Here is a 17,275-nt window from a genome sequence, read left to right as displayed (position 1 = left end):
GGAACTGTAATCTTTTCCTTTCACCACAGCAAAAATGGAGCTTACCAAAAAGAAAGAAGGAAGGAAGGAAGGAAAGGAAAGGAAACCTGTTGCAATTTTATCAGTGAGTCAAATTGCTCAAAGTGTGGGAGTTCCTCCCTGTGCAACTTGGAACTATGAGCCATGTTAATCCTAAAGATTTTGCTCTGAGGTAGAATTCATTTCAGACTTATACAAAAAGTAATGTGTGCTCTTAAGCTCCCAAAGGTTATCTCTGCATTTTCTTATTTAAATCTGTAATAAAGCTGCTAATTGTATTGAGACTGATCCTAAATAGGTAGCATGAATATAGAGTGCTAGAGAAATTGTTGAGTGTGTTTTAAGGCCAGCTCAGATGTTACAAAATCCTTTTGTCCCCACGTGTCCAACATCAGGAATATGAATCCGATGCGCACCACAAATGCTATGCTCGCCACTTGATTCCCCAGAGCATGTAGGCCCAATCTGAAATGTGACCACAACACAGGGGGAAATAGCCTTCCCTCCCTACCATTGTTCTGACCTAAATTGCCCAAGAGAGCCACTATTTGGAACCAAACAGGTAGCCAGTGGAAGTCACATTCCAGCAGATATGCAAGTCCCTTCCCTTTCCAGATGATCCATAGGCCTCTGTACGTTACAATAGCGGTCCCCAACCTTTCTCAGGTCAGGGACCGCCTCCGGAGTGAGGGAAGAGCCGACGGCCTGGGTGCTGCGAAAACGCGCATGCGCAGTTGCCGCGCATGCATGTTTTCGCCACCAGGTGGCGCTAATGTGCATGCGTGGCAACTGCATGTTTTTGCCACTAGGGGGTGATAACACGCATGCACGGCAACAGCGCGCATGCACGTTTGCGTCACCGCCATGCCGGCGGCTGTGCCTGCCTCTTCCCTTCCTTCTTGCTGCCGGCAGGGGGAGGTAGGCGTGGCTGCCGGCGGCCCGGTACCGTGGCCTTTGTGGCCCGCCACTGGGCCGCAGACCAGGGGTTGATGACCCCTGCGTTACAAGAAAAAAATAATCTTGATTGGGTACTTATACTATTAAAATGGACAACATACCATTTCATAAGGAACTAATCACTAGGGAAGTTAATGGAAAACAGAGGTTAAAAGCCCAGAACCCTGTTTTGGCTCTTTCTTGCTTTGAATAAATTGTTTACTTCTTCGATTTCACGTCTCTGCCTCTTTACTTCTTCGCCTGCAACCTGCCCCTGGATCTTGCTCACGGGTACCCAATGCCGTCCGCACTCAACTGTCTGGATATATTTTTGGTTTTGCACCCAGTTGTAGCTTCCCTCTCCTCTCTAATGGCAGCCCCACGTCTATCACGTTGCAGTAGTCATTCCTAAAGGTCAGAGAAGCATGAATCCATCTGGCAAGGTTGTGCTTTTGAGGGCTGGACTTGTGAGCGAACAGCTGTCCTGGTCTTCCAGAAATGTATCTAGTTGTTTCCTTGAACTCATCAGTAATGCTGTTTCAGTTCTTGTTGCATTCCATGGCAACATGTTTCAAAGGCATGCTAAATGTCAGGGGGGGGATTTTCCCCTCTGATTCGTTCATTTTCCAACTTATTGTAAAAAGAGCGATTTGTGATGTGGGTTGAATGCTATGTTTGGAGGGCAGATTACCAAGCGAAAGCAGCTTCTAGGTTAAAGAGTAAATAGTTCCGTCTTACGGGGGGGGGAGGCAAGCTACAAAAGGACAGGACGGCAATTGGGGAAAGTCAAGAAGAGCCCTGCTGGATTAGACCAAAGGTCCATGTAACATGGCATACTGCAGTGGTTAGCTAGTTGGTCCTGGGAAGCCTATAGGCAAGACATGAAGACTGCATTCTCCCTCCCCCCATATTTTTCATTTATTTTCTTTACTTATCCCCCACTTTTCTCCCCAATAAGTAAATCAGCCTTTGTGTCTGGGTGTGATCTAGGGATGCCAGCCTCCAGGCGGGGCTTGGGGAGCCCCTGGAATTACAGCTCATCTCTGGACTAGAGAGATCAATTCCCCCCGGAGAAAGTGGTTGCTCTGGAGATTGGGCCCTGGCATTGTACACTACTGGGGAGCCCTGTCCTCTCCAGGCTGCACCCACAAATCTCCAGTAGTTTCCCAACCTGGAGCTGGCGACCCTAACCCTTCCCTCACTGGTGGCCAGGGGGCATCTTGCATGTCTAGTGTGATCAGAAGATCTCCTGGCAGCCCTGTCGATGCTGTCCTTGATTTCATGAAGAGGGGGGAGCCAGAATATACAAAAATGAATGATGCTTTTGTTCTTTGGGGATGCCTTTTGCTAGGCCTTTTCCAGCTTTCTGCCACATTCCAAGTGGTCACCCCATCTGAGGGGGGGGGGAAATGTATATCTGGGAAGGGTACAGATCGTCCCTGTGGGCTGGCTGAGCTGGAACAGGGCAACCGCCAGAGGGGAAACCAGGATCTTGTTCCAAGAGACTGTCTGTTCCTTAACCGACTGTGACGGTGGCCCCATGCTGTTCCTTTCTTCAGACTGGGCCTGCACCACGCAGATATGATTGGGGTGAATTATCAAACCGGCTCCCCTGCAGCAAAGCGTCTAACAGTGATTGGACCCTTTCCTTGCTTCCTTTGTGGCAACTGCTTGTCCTATTCAAGTCTCCCCTCCCTCCCTCCCCCCCCCCTGAGGATAGCTGGGCAAGATGATTGGGAAGTCCTCTGGGTGTCTCAGGCTGCTGGGGACTGCGTAGTCATTGTTTCTGGTGCAGAACAGATTGAGCTAATTAACCCCGGGGCTTCTTGTATCCACCCTGGCCCTTCAGCACGTTCTTTCTTTCATGAGCAAGCCTTCAGGGCTCGTAGTTCCATTCAGCAGGCAGCAGTACTTGCTGCTCACAAGAAAAGGCACTGGGGAGAGTCATGAACCCCCTGAAGAACACACACATACACACACATGCATGTGTAAAAGGCCACGTGCACCGTAACTCAAACTGCCGTTTGGATTTATTTATTCATTGGCCGTCAAGTTTCAACTGATCTGTAGCAACCCCATGAGGTTTTCGAGGCCGGAGACTTTCAAAGGTGGTTTGTCATTGCTTGCATCTTCATCACAACCCTGGAGTTCCATGGAGGTCTCTCATCTAAATACTGACCAGGGCCAGACCCGCTTAACTTCTGAAGTCTGATGAGATCTGGGTAGCCGGGGCTGTCCAGGGTGTAGTCTGCATGGGGCTTTTTACCCACTGCCAGCTCAAATAAATCCCTGCCATCTACACTGAATTTGATTTCCACTTTGATTTGGGGCGCTTTAAATTTTCCCTCCGCAACATGCATGATTGATCCGGAGTGACCCTGCCTTTCCCCCACGATATCCAGAAGTGGCTATAACCCTTGATATTTGAAAAATTCGCATCAGTAAATGTGCAGATCTCTGCTTCTTGTGAATTAACTTCCTGCCTCATGCCTCCAATGCTGTAGCAACACAGTCTTCCCTGATTGGCCAGGGCATCAGATCAAAGACTTCCTGGTTCCCAGTTGCAAGGCTTGTCTTAAAGTGATTGCGCAAGAGTATAAGATGGACGGTCTAATAATTAAACCAAACAGAGAGAAACAGACCTATCCACTGGCAATATGATAAATAGAAGAAAGAAAAATGTCCCATTTTTGTAGTTTTCTTTGTTTCTTTATTCTTTAGGACTTCTGTCAAAATGGAATCCAGGTAATATCCGTTTTCAGTGAGATTCTTTCATCAGTGACAGAAGTCCTAAAGAATAAAGAAACAAGGAAAACTACAATAATAGGACATTTTTTCGTTCTTTTATTTAAAGTGATTGCGCTCCAGAAGCCCTAGCTGCTCTCAGCAGAGATTTGCCCCTTGGATTTATTCCCCCTCTTCAGCTGTCTCCAATCCACCCGTTCAAGAAAAGAAAGAAAAAGACTCCTGCTGTGCTTGGCTCCCCTCCCCACTCTGAAATTTCCTAATTGAGTGCAGAACACTTTCTGTTTCAATTGGGGGGGGGGAGATAGAGGAAGACCCAAGTTCAAATTGATCTGAATTCACCAGGATCCACAACAGAAAAAACAAAGTAAGTGCAGAATCAGCCCAGGTCAGGGTTGTTTGGATAGAGGGGAGCAAAGTGGGGATTTAACTAAATGAGCCATGGGAAGATGCTAATTCAGGGGTGAATCTGCACTGGGCTTTGTATCCACGGTGACCCCAAATTAAAGAAAGTCATCTACAAGTTATTCAATTCTCATTCTGATATTTAGCACTTTAAATTTTCCTTTTGCAATGTCTGTGATTGATCTGGGGTGACCCTACCTTTCCCCCGTGATATCCAGGAGCAGATACTGGGGCCTGTATCCAGGAGAATTGGGCCTATGCACACATGTGGGATTTGCAGATCTATGAAAAGCCCAATGCAGGGGTGGAGGATACTTCATAAAACTTTTCATTCTAGCATAAGCGTTCATTAGAGTCCATTTTTATGTGGATGTATGTGTATGTGTGTATATTATATATTTAAAGATAAAGATAGGCTTAGAACGGCAGTTCCAATGAAAAAGAAGTCAAAGGGCCTTGAAATACAGGAAATACAAGGTAAGATGTAATTATCTGACATTCAGATGTAATCAAGAAAACTTCGGCGCCTATTCACAACAGCAATAATTGCTTCATCACCAATCTCCCTGGTTTTGTTAAGGGAGTCCTCCCACTGGTTTCTGAATTCTCCATTCATTCTCTTATGTAAGAACTGACCTGGTAGAAAAAGGCAACAGAAGGGCCTTGTTGACATGCAGGATCAGATAGCACATCTGAGGATGAGCAAGTGGATGAGCCGTAGATATAGTTGGTGTTTAGCAATAATACTATTACCGGAACGGATCTGACTTTTATTTTAAGTGTCAACATTCAAAAAGCAGTGGGAGAAACTCCAGTCTCTCAGGACTCACTGTTGCTGATCTGAAAGGTGCCATTTTCTAGCAAAAAACCCAACAACGAACCAATTAGAATTCATCAAGAAGTTTGATGTTTGGAATTCATTCTGAGGGTTGATTGACTATCTTGGCAAAATCATAGAGGGACGACTTTATTGCCAATTAGGGATTATTGTGAATGATCTCTGTGTTTTTCCTGATTGCATTTGGATTGTACATAATTATGTCTCACCCTGGACTTCCTGCATTTTATGGGCCCTTCCACCTTGTTGCTTCCAACTCCTCTTTATAGTCTGTGGATTGGACTGCAGTCCACAAAAGCTGATGCTAAAATGAAAACTTTCTGTCTTTAAGGTGCACAGGACTCTGGTTTAATTTTCATCGACCCAACAAGGTATTGCAGAGGAAATGTAAAATAAGATGATTGAGGTGGGATTCCAGCCGGAAGGAGGGATGGGCTTCGTGGCTGATAATTTGCTTTCCCTCTTGTCATTGATACTTACCAACAATCCATGGCAGCAGCGGAGGCAGAGGCTGTGCACAAAAACATGCTTCTTAGGGCACATCTGCTTGCATTAGTTCCATGTTTCAACTATATGCAGTTTACAGGGGGAAGAGTTGAAATTAATAATCTTAGCAAAGGCCTCTGTCAAGTACAGCTTTGGCTAAAAGTATTTGTTTCACTTGTGCATCATACCTCCTAACTAGGGTTGCCACAATAGAGCTGGAGATTTCGGGGAGATACCTGAGGAGGGCAGGGCTTAGAGACGGAAGGGACCTTATCAGGGTTCAGTGCCATAGAGTCTCCCCTCCAAAGCAGCCCTTTTCTCTAGGGCAGGGGTAGTCAACCTGTGGTCCTCCAGATGTTCATGAACTACAACTCCCATGAGCCCCTGCCAGCAAACGCTGGCAGGGGCTCATGGGAATTGTAGTCCATGAACATCTGGAGGACCACAGATTGACTACCTCTGCTCCAGGGGAGCTGATCTCTGTCACCTGGAAGTCAACTGCAATTTCAAGGGATCTCCAGGCCTCACAATAAATTTGACATTTTTACTTCTACCATACTGCCCAGCCCACCAGTTACAATTCATTTCTTAGCTCTTGCTTTCTGTGCCTCCTGCAAGGGTGAGATGGATGGGAACCAAAGACAGGGCCTTTTCAGTGGTGGCACCTTGCCTTTGGAGCACACCTCCCTCTTGAAGCTTGCCTGGCGCCCACCTAACTTTCCTTTAAACACCAAGCCAAAGCCTTTCTTTTTAACAAGGCTTTTAACGCATTGGTTTGTTTGCTTTTTTCCAGCATTTTCAGAACCACTGACTTAAAGTGTCAGCAAATAAGACCTAATTTAGGAAACACCTACAGTTGTGTGTTTTTTTTTTTTTTTTGCATGAACAATTCATCTGCAGGGCTGCCATCTGAGATGCCTCTGTGAGAACCAACCTTTGTGGGAACAGAGCTGTACGGTGGCTGAAGGTGAAGCATCTTAGGGTGCTCAGTTTCTCTCTGGAATGTCGGAGATCTTTGTAGCAGTTTGCATAGCTTTTATTCCCTGCGTGTATGACTAAAATTTAAATGAAGCAAGTGTTTGCTGCTGTTGCTGCTGCTGCTGTGGACAAGCTTGGGGTGCTTTGGACTTGCCCGCTGCCTTTTTCCTGGCCTTTTCCAGAAGCCCTAGTTTGCCAGATGGAGCTGTTGCCCAGCGAGGTTCTAATTTGATTGCCTGTGCAGGTTTCTTGAAACATAGCTTTGGCAGCCACAGCTCAAGGATCTTCACTGTGTCCGTGAAAGTGAACTGTGGCAACCATTTTATGGCTGGCGTCACCTCTTGAAGCAGCCATTTTGGGGTTGCACTAAGCACACTGTGTCGGGTTTCTGAAGGCGCCCACAGGATCAAGGAGGGGTGGGAATCCCTGGGGTTAGGGGTTTTGCCTACATGCCCTACTTGAGGGCTTTCTAGACCAGGGGTAGTCAAATTGCGACCCTCCAGATGTCCATGGACTACAATTCCCAGAAGCCCCTGCCAGCATTTGCTGGCAGGGGCTTCTGGGAATTGTGGTCCATGGACATCTGGAGGGCCGCAGTTTGACTACCCCTGTTCTAGACGCATCTGTTTGATCGGATCCAACAGAGTTCTTGTTGTGTTATATGTCATCACTCCTTCCAGAGGGAAGGAACATTAAGGCAAGAACTGGATATCTTCCTTCTTGCTTTCTTGCAGAGCTCAAGACTTCACTTTGAACTGTCTGGGACCTTTGAGTTCACGTGTTCCCTGAATCTTCCCCCTTCCCCCCCCCCATTCAACCTTTCCTTCCTCTGCACAAGACCTCACGCTTCCTTTGCCGTTTATGCTTATTCATAAATTTCAGCAGTGGGTGTCAATTGTCATGAAGCAGGAGACGAGAGGCTGAGATGTCACGGGGAGCTTTTAGCTGTGGATATGTCAGACGCTCCCTGAGATTTAGACAAATTTCACAGGTCACTTAAAACCCTCTTAAGGCGTCCCTCTTGCTGTGGGTATGCATTTGTGAAAAACAGAAAAGCAGTTTTATGGACTTTTGTTTCATGGGCTTAAATTCTTTGCCTTGTAGGCCTACATTTTAGTGTTCATGGGTATTTGAGGTCATTTGCGAACACACGAGTTCAATCTGAAGTACATTTTTAAAGTTTGCCTTCTGTTTTCTCACAGGACATCTTGTGTGGAAGTGACTCTTCTTTACCTGACTCCTGTTCCATAACCATGGGTGTTTTTGGCATGGATTGTTCTCTCCCCCTTCTCTAGCAAAACTGACAAGGCTTATCTGTATTTCTAGTGTGTGCATATCTGTGAGGCGACGCAAGGGTAGTCTTGACCTCACAAGGCTGTGATCTCCAGGCTGGCACCTTATGCTATCGTATCCAAGCTGCAGTTTGAAGCATATTAGCCAATATACCATGCTGGTCTGATAGGAAGGAAGGAAGGAAGGAAGGAAGGAAGGAAGGAAGGAAGGAAGGAAGGAAGGAAGGAAGGAAGGAAGGAAGGAAGGAAGGAAGGAAGGGCTTTGCTAAAATCATGTGTTGTTGTTTTTTAGGGAATCCAATTAATTTTAAATTTTAGGGAATCCCTTAATTTTAAATAAAGACATGGCCAAGATGGGAGGGAAAGGGCAGGGGAAAGGGCAGCCCTGGGGAATATTTCTCAAACCCCATCCGCTGGTGTGAAGCACATGTCGGAAGGAAGGAGGGAGGCAGCTATAGGCTAGAAAGGCTCATCTTAAGTTCTGACACTAATGCTGAACCCCAATTCTTACAAGTCTTAAAAGGGGGGTTATAAAATAAAATAAATGATTTTTCAGTACAGGAGCTAAGTTAAAATGAAGGCAATAAAACCTTCCACTGAAATGGTAGCCCAGAAGTGAAAGCTTTAAGACTCTCTCCTTACAAATTTCAAAAGGGACACCCCCCTGCCTGAAACTGACCAATGAGCAGAGACCGGGGGGGGGGGAAGGGGAAACTCTCAGCAATCTGGTTTTTCTCATTAGTATGCAGAGTTATATTCGGTGAGTTGGAGGACAAAAATCCAAGAAAGAAAATGTGGGCAGAGAGCAGGTGCAGAATGCAAACTGGATATGAATTAAAGGAGTACCAGGTTCAATTCAGTGACAATCGAAATTAAGCTGTGCCCAAGATTTCAAGCCTTCTTCAACCATGAAGCTCACTGAGAGATTTTGAGAGGCAGCCTGGTGTAGTGGTTAGTGTGTTGGACTATGATCTGGGAGACCAAAGCCTGAACGTTGTGGAAGCTAGTTGGATGACTTTGGGACACTTTGGCTTTACCTACCTCACAAGGCGGTGGGTGTGAGGCTAAAATGGGATAGACAAGAATATTGGAAGCTGCATTGCATCTCCACTGTGAAGAGGGAGGCATAACTGAAATAAATAGAAATATTACTATAATAAAAAGTATTGCACTGGTCACACTCTTTCAGTTTAACCTCCCTCAGAGTTGCCATGAAGATGAGAAGGAAGGGGGAAAAGCCATATTTTTCATCTTGACTTTCTTTGACAGAGAGAGGAATAAAAATGACATTGATAACAACGTATCTGATGAAGGTTTTCTTCTTTTTTGTGGGAGGGGACATAAAGGAAATCTCAGTGGGGTATGAAAAGGAAAATCAGACTGCCACCAATTCTGCTGTATTGGGATTGTATCTGATGGGAACTCCAGGGCCCCCTTGGCCAACATCTGGCATCTGCCCCATCGCTAGTTGAAAGGGGTGAAACTTGAGAGCGAAGGTGAAAGCCATTAGCTTGAGGTAAGAAAAGATTCCCAAGTGATCTTTAAGTGCTTGAAAATGTGCCTCTGACTTTGGCCAGAGTCCTCAGCCCCCACTGTAGAAATATTGGCTTTCAAATTACTTGGAGGTGGGAGAGGAGAAATTGGGACCTGGTTTCCATGGCAACACGGGGCTCAACTTCTAACTTCCTCATCTAAAAATGAAAAGCTTGTTTCTTGCTCCTCTAAGTGGGCAGTTTTCAGCCAGCGGGGTGATGGTCAGTTCCCGGGAGGGGGCCACTGGTCTGATTGGGTAGGCGTTGGCGTCAAGCCCTTAAGTGGCCCCCTGGGGCACGCCCTGCCAGTCAGAATGGATTTAAAATAGCAGGATGCTCTTCCCCCTTTGCAGAACGGTGAAGTGACAGAAACACTGCTTCATGGCTTCCACCGCAATCCTAAGAACATTGTCTGGGAGTAAGCCCCCCTGAATAGGCCTGAGCAAGGTCCTGAGTAAACCTTCTTAGGATTTCTCTGTGAGCTTCCTTTGGAGGCAAGGGCACTACCCTATCTTCTAACATTTGCTATGTTTAGAAATCCGCAAGCAGAGCAGAAGGGAAGGACAAAAGGAATGGCAACGTGCCATTAAGCTTTAGTTGCTCTCAACAGAAAGCACCTTGGTGTCCTCCAGTCCAGAGGAAAAAAGATGCTGTCCTTAGGTAGCCTAGTTGACCTGCTTGGTTTATCTAATATATTGCTTTTCTTTCCGCCAATGGCATGGGATGATCTGGGGTGTGTGACTAAGGTAGGGTGCGCCAGGGGAAGTGGGTTCCAGTGACGACTGGTGATGTCAGCGGTCAACCGAACCTCTGGGAAAGGCCAACTGACCCCTGGGGAGCTCTCTCGTAACCCCAGAGTTGTGGCTTGGGAATCCCTGCTCTAGGTTGTAACCTGGTATACTACCGAAAATACAGAGATCCAGCCCCCTGGAAAGTATAGCGGTTTCAGAGCTTAGATTCTATGGCAGAGGTAGTCAAACTGTGGCCCTCCAGATGTCCATGGACTACAATTTCCATGAGCCCCTGCCAGCGAATGCTGGCAGGGGCTTCTGGGAATTGTAGTCCATGGACATCTGGAGGGCCACAGTTTGACTACCCCTGTTCTATGGCATCGTATACCTACTGAGCTCCCTCCCCAAATCCATCCTTTCTCAGGCAGCTACCCCAAATCTCCAGGAATTCCCTAAACCAAAATTGGCATTCCTAGTTGGGGTCATTGGGAACGACCAATGGACCCACTTAGAAACACTGCTAGTCTTAAACTGAACGGCCTTTTGGTTTAGTCTGCCTAAGTAATTTGTACCCTTCAGCGCTGGACAGTTTTGCATCAGAAATGTTTGCATTTAGATACTCAGATTTATTTCTCAAAAGAACTAGGAATGTACTTTAAATGATGAAAGATTATTTTCGTTGGCCTTTCAAGAGCGCCTGGGTTGTAATTCTGCCTCCTTGGCATGCCAAGGAGTTGATACATCTATAGTGTGCATATCTCCAGCGAAGTGCAAACCCTCGGAGATGCAAGGAGGGTAACTCACAGTCTGAATGTCATATCCCCAAAGATCCAGCAAAGCCATAAGAGAAAAGGAAGCGGCACAATTAGTGCCAATTTAATTGAAATATTAGCTGCACAACAGTGGGGGAAAGCTAGAGGCTCACAGTAATTAAATCCGCTGCCCTCTAATATATAACTGGTGTTTGTGAGTATGTGTCTTTTGTGCCAAAACACAACTGATCTGATATGCCTCAGTGGGTATAAAGCTTCAGTGATGAATCAGTGATAAATATGCTTAAGTATTGAGTATGCTGTGAACTTTCCAACCTGCATGATGATCATGTAGTTGGCATGGGGATGGGGGGGAAAGAGAGAAACATTTCCTTTGTTGGGTATAAAAGACCCATGGGTAAAAGACCCATGGATTTTAAAAGTAAGGGCTTTGTTGATTGTTCTTGTCACATGATAAAGGTGCAGTGTGCGTGGAGGATTATGCCAAAGGTGGCAGAACTAATAGTGTAAGCAAGACACTGGTTTTATTTAGAGCAGCCATTCTCAACTAGGGTTATTAGTGACCCCAGAGTTACTCCAGAGCCCCAGAGAGGTTACTTCAGGTGGGGGGGGGAGGTATATATATATTTTTAAATTAACTGATCACACAAATCATGCAGATCATTTCTCCTGAGAAGAATTGCTGCTTTGCAAGGTGGGCTTTATGACATCTCAGATTAATGCTTGCTTCTTTTGCTTAGGCAAGGTACTGCACACACAAAAATGAAAATAACTTTTTATTTAACAAGCACTTTATTTTATTAGTGATGATGTGATGGGTAGTGTAAACATACTCCCTGCCAAGAGTATGGCAGTGAGTTGTGGCCAGCTGGCATCACTTCCTGGGTTACTCGAAGGCCAAAGACTATTTTAGGGGTTACTCCATGGTCAAAAGGTTGAGAAAGGCTGATTTAGAACTTCAGTATCCCATCCTACTTCCAAAGAGCCCAGTGTGATGTTTGGGAAAGATCTCGATTCATTTCAGATTTTGATTCATTTTAGATTTTTTTTTTACTCACCTAGGGCTGTAAGTTGGCCAGCTCTGGATTGGGAAATTCTTGGAGATTTGGGGGGGGGGAAGTCTAGAGAGGGCAAGCTTTGAAGAAGGGAGGGACCTCAGTGGGGTAACACTGTCATGGGGTCTACCTTCTAAAGCAGCCATTTTCTCCATAGGAACTGATCTCTGTTGATTAGTTGTAATCCCAGGAGATCGACTCTTATTGCAGTGGAGGTGCCTCATCAACTGCCCTGAGAAGAAACCACAATAGATAATGCACTTTCTATTCACTTAAGAAGTAGATGTTCCTGTTCCGCACAGGAAAATCCAGCCGCCAAAGCACATTGAAAGTGCATTATCCTATGTGTGCAGAATGGGCCCAGGTTGAGTAGGCCTCTAGAAAGGCTTGGGAGTCACTGATAGGCTGACTGGGATCCTGAGGGAAAAATCTCTGCAGAACTTCCTTTTCAAGGTTTGCCTTCTTCTGATTTGGGGAGCACACCCGGTACAGTGACTCATGCAGACGCAGAGTGGGTGGGCTGTTGTCCAGGTGGGTGGTTCTTAAACACCCAAATTTAACTTTGGGTGGGGATGAAAATAGCTCCTGCTACCAAGATGATGGAAAACACTGCTACAGAACATATATGTCAGTATTTTTATAATAATGGATGCTGAGTGGAGGAAACAAAGACTTCAGGAATCCCGAGGTAAATACAGCAGATGGTGGCAAGCAGATCTCTCTGTCTTCATCCCATATCACTGCCATGTAGTCTCACTTCTGGCAGCACATGCCACACACACACCCCTCCAGACTCTTGCTGAAATGGAGGACCGGTCTCAAAGATCTATTAAAACCAGATCATGAAAGTTACAGTGGAGCTTTCCAAAGCACTCCTGGTTAGCATCACTTGCTCTTTCCCTGTCTTCGCAGAGGCTACCTTAATTCAGAGGGGAATCGTTTTTAAATCCTGTATTGCAAAATCTTGCGTTGCCTGGTCCTGGCAATAGAATTGCCAGATTCACATTGGGAAACTCCTAGAGATTGGGAATGGAGCCTAAGGCAGAGAGGAAACTGAGTGGGGTACAATGCCAAAAAGTCCGCCTACCCTAAACCAACCATTTTCTCTGTAGTCTAAAATGAGCTGTAATTCCAGAAGATCCCCAGGTCCCACCTGGAGGCTTGCATCCCTAACTCTCTCTGTTTACCTCTCTGTCTCTCTCTCTCTCTCTCTGCTACCTAGGGGTTTTGAGATCCTTAGTGGTTCATGTCTAAGAGACATATAAACTATGTCAAAATCAAGTGTGTAGCATTGTTGGCTTGAAGCAGCTATGTCACACTTCCTGATGCCACGTCAAGAGTCGGTGACCTTGTGGGAAGTTATGGGTGCACTTCCTGCCTTGCCTTTCACTAATTTTTCGCGTTGGGATACAGCGCATGCTCCCCAGATTCTGAAGTGAACACTCCAGCCCTGCAGTGCCAGCACAGGGGAAAGAGCATGCCCCCTTCCGTGACATCAGACCCATTCCTGGCTTTGTCAGTGCAGCAGCCAATAAGAGGGGACAGTCCCTGGTGACGCTCCTTGAACAAATGTGGGAAGCGGTGGACTCCCATCCCTCCTGCACAGCTGTAACATGCAATTCAGCCTGAAGTGTTCTCCTTAACTAATGACAGGGAAGGGGTGGCACGTGTGTGCAGGCTTTGTGAACTCCCCAATGAGAGCTCTCTTTCCCCCTGCCATGATCAAAATAACCCCCATGAACGTCAGAAGAATGGAGGGGGGAGAAATGAATTAGAGTGAATGAGTGCCTTGTAATAGGGCCCTTCACGCACTCGGCAAGACAATTTGAGCACCCGCGTGCTGGCGCTCTCCCTCTTTCTGTCACTCAATTGGTGCCTGTTTAAATTTATTTCCCATTAAGGCAAGTAGAAAGAAGATGAGTAGGAGGGGGTCGGAGGTGGCTCTTCAGAGATGGTGTCACTGCCCCCACGGAGAATCACTGGCGTTAGCATGCTTCTCTGGCTCAGATTTCTGATCCTGGAGCATCTGGGCTGAAATTGGTGTTAGAGGCGGAACACACTTCTTAAGGGCTATAGCCAGAGTGGTTTCCATGCACCCCCTTTACTGTAACCGCTACACAGTGCATGTCTAGCAGATTAGCTACAGGACCTAGCAGGAAAAGGACAGTGGGGGTTCCGTGGCTGGGTTGTCCCAGGGTTGTTTTTTCTTTTGTGTATAACAGCCTTGTGAGGCTCTGATCTAACTGGGGGGCATGGGAGAGTTCACCATTCTCCCTCTTTTAATGCCCTGGTCTGCAATGGCCCGCATGGAGCTACCAAGTCCTCCACCCAGGAGGTAAAGGACTGAGTGCGGTTTGCACAGAATCCCTCCATGCGCATCAGCTGAATGATACAGCATTTCAAACGAGGAACTGGGGGTTCTAGGTTCTCCACATCCTTTACGCTGTGAGCAGATGTCCTTGTAGTGGACACTGGTCCCCGGACAGATTCGTGGGGGACTGCACTGCTTGCTTCCTAAAAGTGTCTGTTCTCTCCCTCCTTCCCATCGAACCAGCTTCTGAAAATTCTGGTCCTTGGGGTAGTCAAACTGCGGCCCTCCAGATGTCCATGGACTACAATTCCCAGGAGCCCCCTGCCAGCGTTCGCTGGCAGGGGGCTCCTGGGAATTGTAGTCCATGGACATCTGGAGGGCCGCAGTTTGACTACCCCTCTATCCCATGGCTGTTACTCAGAAGCTTTGGTAAGGTACTTTTGTCAGAAAGCTTGGTAGAAGCCCAAGGATACAGTGTCTACCAGATTACACCTACATGTTTGCTGACACTTGCCAAGAATTCTAGAAGGTTGGTGAGGCAGGATTTCCTTTTGCAGAAGTCATGCCAATTCTCCCTCTGTTGTTCTACATGTTTAATAATTGTAGCTGTAATTATGCTTTCCACCAATTTACCCAGGACAGACATTAGGCTAATGGCTCTGTAATTTCCTGGCTTCCCCTCTGGATCCTTCCACAGGAATCGGGTTTTTGAGGTCTTCCAGAAGAGGTCTGATTTTAGCAACACATTTCATGTTGTTATTCACTCTGCTTATTTAGAAATACCAAGGGGTTATTGGCGTGTGTGTGTGTGTGACACCAGTGGGGACCCAGATCCGATGACATCTTTCTTCTCTCCTCCATTTTCTCCTCACAGGAACCCTACGAGGTAGGTTAGGCTGTGAGAGAGGATGATGGGTTGCCAACCTCCAGGTGGCACAAAAATGTACGGTCAAATGGTGCAACCTCCAGGTGATGGCTGGAGATCTTTCAGTATTACAGTTACTCTCCAGGCAACAGAGATCAGTTTGCCTGGAGAAAATGGCCACTGGAAGGTGGACTCTATAGTACTGGAACCTATTGAAGCCCTTCTTCTCCCCAAACCCCCTCCTCAGGCTCCACTCCGCCAAATCTACAGGCATTTCTCAAGCTGGAGCTGACAACCCAATCCATGGCACAGTGTCTAGTGCAGGGGTAGTCAAACTAGGCCCTCCAGATGTCCATGGACTACAATTTGCTGCATTTGCTGGCAGGGGCTCATGGGAATTGTAGTCCATGGACATTTGGAGGGCCGCAGTTTGACTACCCCTGATCTAGTGGAACCTGGATGTCCCAGATCCTGGTCTGCAATACTACGATCCCACAATTAAAACAGAAGGGTAATGCCTTATTATCATGATCAAAATAATGCACAACTCTGAGCAAACATTGCTTATTGTTTTGTGTTGTTTTGCTCTGGCCTAATAAAAAGATGCTGCAAAACCAAAGGGCTGGGTTTTCTTTAACTCACAGGCCAACACTATCTACTTATTTTTACCAGAAGACCAGAGCCAGTTTGGTGTAGTGGTTAGGAGTATGGACTTCTAATCTGGTGAGCCAAGTTTGATTCCACACCCCCACGTGATTCCCCGCTCCCCTACATGCAACCAGCTGGGTGATCTTGGGCTCACCACAGCACTGATAAAGCTGTTCTGACCAAGCAAGAATATCAGGGCTCTCTCAGCCTCCCCCACCTCACAGGGTGTCTGTTGTGGGGAGAAGAAAGGGAAGGTGACTGTAAGCCGCTTTGAGACTCCTTCGGGTAGAGAAAAGTGGCATATAAGAACCAACTCTTCTTCTTTATCTTCTTCAATAATGTCATGCTTGAGAACTTTTTTACTCAGTGCAACCAGTCCAAACTCCAAATTCCTTTATTGGGTGATTTTGAACTTGTTGGCGATAGAACTTTATGTCTTCTCTTTGGAACTGAAGTCCTTCGATACCTTCCTTGGAAAAAGCACAGTTCAGGCACAGTTCTGCTGGGAAGAGTTATTTCAGCTCCTATCTTCCCACAGTAATACTTTCACACCTTAGTTGTTTCTAGGGTCCAATCTGGCTACTTCTCTGCTTCGAGTGTATTTAAAGATGTACTTGATTGTTTACCATCCTTAGCAATATGCTTCTCCAGTTCTTTTGCAGTATGTGCATCGATTGTAGGCATTTCTGATAGCCAAAAATTCTGTACCTGGTTAAATATTTTCAGCTCGGATTAGGTGAATGCACACCATCCTACTGCTTTAGGATGCTTTGGGCTGATCCTGCGTTGAGCAGGGGGTTGGACTAGATGGCCTGTATGGCCCCTTTCAACTCTATGATTCTATGATTCTATGATTCTATGAGCCATCTAAGTTAGTAGCTGGAATTAATGTCTTGTGGCAGTTAATTTCATGTTGTCTGCATTGTATAAGGGAGTATTTGGTCTTTCCAGAATCTACCATCAGTAAGTTTGAACTAATGGCCCCAAGTTACAGTATTTACTTCAGAAAAAAAAGTTCTATATGTGTTAGCCATAGCATCCATCATTCTACAAACCTCTCTTACAAATTTCCTTAGCTGTCTTTTTTCCTAAGCTGCAAATTCCTGATTGCTTTGGTTGGCCTTTTCTGCACCTTTTCCAGTTCTGCCATCTTCTTCTTTAAAAAAAAAACCACAACTGTTCACAGTATTCCAGCTGTGGCTGCCACACAGATTTACATTACAGCATGGTGGCCGTGGCGGTCTTGTTCTCAGTCCTGTGCCTAATGCTTGCACAAATCGTAACTTGATGCTTTCACTGAGCTGTCCTCCAGAAACCCAGGATCTCTATCCCAGTTAGTCACAGTTCTGCACTGGAGACTTTGCACCAAGCTACAGTCTGGAGTTTGAGTCAGGGCAGGTTGCCCCACTTCTTCCCGTTCCTGCACAGGGAAGCATTTGGCCTGGTACACTTTGCGCACCCTGGATTTGTGCTCCCACATGGGAGTCATGGCAGCGAAGTTCCCAGTTAGTCACAGTGAGTTCAGCCTCTAGCACAGGGGTAGTCAAACTGCGGCCCTCCAGATGTCCATGGACTACAATTCCCAGGAGCCCCCTGCCAGCATTCGCTGGCAGGGGGCTCCTGGGAATTGTAGTCCATGGACATCTGGAGGGCCGCAGTTTG

This window comes from Paroedura picta, chromosome 12, assembly GCF_049243985.1.
Source record: "Paroedura picta isolate Pp20150507F chromosome 12, Ppicta_v3.0, whole genome shotgun sequence".
Taxonomy (NCBI): Eukaryota; Metazoa; Chordata; class Lepidosauria; order Squamata; family Gekkonidae; genus Paroedura; species Paroedura picta.
The sequence above is the reverse complement of the archived record's forward strand: the minus strand, read 5'-3'. Positions refer to the sequence as shown.